The sequence below is a fragment of the Microtus ochrogaster genome, chromosome 5, assembly GCF_000317375.1.
Source record: "Microtus ochrogaster isolate Prairie Vole_2 chromosome 5, MicOch1.0, whole genome shotgun sequence".
NCBI classification, from domain to species: Eukaryota; Metazoa; Chordata; class Mammalia; order Rodentia; family Cricetidae; genus Microtus; species Microtus ochrogaster.
Window position 1 is genome coordinate 15,078,507 of NC_022012.1, and position 2,377 is coordinate 15,080,883.

General features: G+C 49.0%; 1 non-coding gene across 1 annotated transcript; it reads right to left on the bottom strand.

Moving 5' to 3' along the window:
• Window positions 1-943: 943 nt before the first annotated feature.
• On the bottom strand, window positions 944-1,047 carry LOC113456176. The gene has a single exon (XR_003377035.1). It is a non-coding gene; the product is annotated as a U6 spliceosomal RNA (small nuclear RNA).
• Between the last annotated feature and the right edge of the window lie 1,330 nt (window positions 1,048-2,377).

Genomic DNA, 2,377 nt, shown 5'->3' on the forward strand with positions numbered 1-2,377 from the left:
GAGATCTTTAGTGAGGATTCTAGCTGGAGGCTAGAGACCCACCCAGCACACAAAAGCAGCCAGTGGAAGGAAAGACAGGACAGACAGCCACATACAACCTGCAGGCTGCATGTATCTCCAGGTAGCTACAAATGTAGACCTACGCAAAATCAGAAACAGGCCTGGAGAGATGGCTCAGTGGTTAAGAGCACTTGCTGTTCCCGCAGAGGACATGGGCTCAATTCCCAGCACCCACATCAGGCAACTCACAACCACCTATTAACCCCAGCTCCCACATGGTCTGATATCTCTGCACATTCATATACTCTTTCAAACACACCAAGAAAAAAAAAGCTTTAAAAAGAAAAAATTTTCAAAATCAGAAACTTACTTAAAACGTATTTTCTTTTTCTTTGGATTTTTGAGACAAAGTTTCTCTGAGTAGCCCTGACTGTCCTGGAACTCATTCTGTGGACCATGCTGACCTTGAATTCTTAAGAGATCCACCTGCCTCTCTGCTTACCCCCAAGTGCTGGGATAAAAGACATACGCTACAGCCGCCTGTCTTATTTTGCATCTTTTAACAAGTTGTTGGCTTGGTTCTAGTTCATGAACTCCGGCAACTGTCTGTCGCAATGTCAGAAGGCTAGACAAATCTGCAGGAGGACAGAGGCCACAGGCCTGCAGCCTACTGGAATTTCCCCTCTCTGGACAATTTAGAGATGACTACTGTTGGGCAACTTAAACCTTGTCTGGAACTGGAGTTGTGTTAAAGGCCAGGCTGGAGAGCCTTTCTGTGTGCGCAGGCCCACGCCAAGGTGCTCACGTGCAGGTCAGAGGACAATTTTCCACTGTTGGGCCCCAGGGAGTAAAACTCAGGTCGTCAGGCTTGGCAGCAAGGCCTTCACCTACTGAGCAAGCTCGCCAGTCCCCCTTGGTTTTTGTTTCTTCCTTGAACTATTTTGAAAACACAGAACACTTTATAAATGTTCCTGCCATCCTCAAGCAGGAGCCATGCTAATCTCTTTATTGTTCCAATCTTAGTACATGTGCTGCTGAAGTGGACACACACATATGCACGTCTTAAACAGGATCTTGGTATGTAACTCAGGTCAGCCTGGAACTCAGTATGCAGTCTGGGATGGACTCAAAACTCCGAATGCTCCTGCCTTCATCTTCCCAGTGCAGGATTCTAGGTGTGAATAACCCACATCTAATTTAGATTCTCCCCCCTTGTGTGTGTGTGTGTGTGTGCGCGTGCGTCTGCATACACCTGAGTTCACAGGTGCAGGTGTGGGTATAGAGGCCAGAGGTTGACTTGGGGTGTCTTCTCCATCCCTCTCCTCTGTATTTACTCAAACCAGGTTCCTATCACAATCCAGAGCTCACAGGCTAGGCTGGTCTGGATTAGCTAGCTTGGTTCCCCACCCCCACCTCCAAAACGTCTGCCTCTACTCCCCAGTGTAGAGAGATTAGAGGCAGCTTCCTAGCCCACCTGGCCCTTATTACCATGTCGGTCCTAGAGACGCAAACTCAGGAGCAGCAGCGGCTGAGCCTCACCTCAGCCCCAGATCCAGCTCTAGAGAGCCTTGCCTCTGGCGGTGGAGGAAAGATCATCCCCTGAGCCATTTAGGGAAAGAGAAAACACACACACACACACACAAAGAACTAGACGATTGAGGCTGCAGTGTGCAGTGGACGCAGCTGATGGAGCAATGCTTACCATGCGGGAAGCCCTGGGTTCCATCCTTAGTAGAACATAAACCAGGTTTGTGGTGTAACTCCAGCTTGGGAGGTAGAGGCAAGAGGACCATAATTTCAAGGTCAACCTCAGCTCTCCTGTAGTGAATTTAAGGTCAGCCTGAGCTACAGAAGACTCAGGAGGAGACAGGTGGATCTCTGTGAGTTCAAGGCCAGCCTGGTCTACAAGAGCTAGGATAGGCTCCAAAGCTACAGAGAAAACTTGTCTTGAAAACAAAACAAAAAACAACACACACACATATATATTTCTCACATCACAGTGGTAGACTGCTTGGCCAACAGGTTTAATATCCCAAGCAGCAAGGGAAGGAGAAATGAAAGGTGCTCAAGAGGTGGCTCCAAGGTTAAGAACACTTCCTGCTCTTCTAAAGAACCTGTGTTCTGCCAGGCGGTGGTGGTGCACGCCTTTAATCCCAGCACTCGGGAGGCAGAGGCAGGCGGATCTCTGTAAGTTCGAGGCCAGCCTGGTCTATAAGAGCTAGTTCCAGGACAGGAACCAACCAAAAGCTATGGAGAAACCCTGTCTCTAAAATCAAAAAAAAAATCGCCGGGTGGTGGTGGTGCACGCCTTTAATCCCAGCACTTGGGAGGCAGAGGCAGGCGGATCTCTGTGAGTTCGAGACCAGCCTGGTCTACA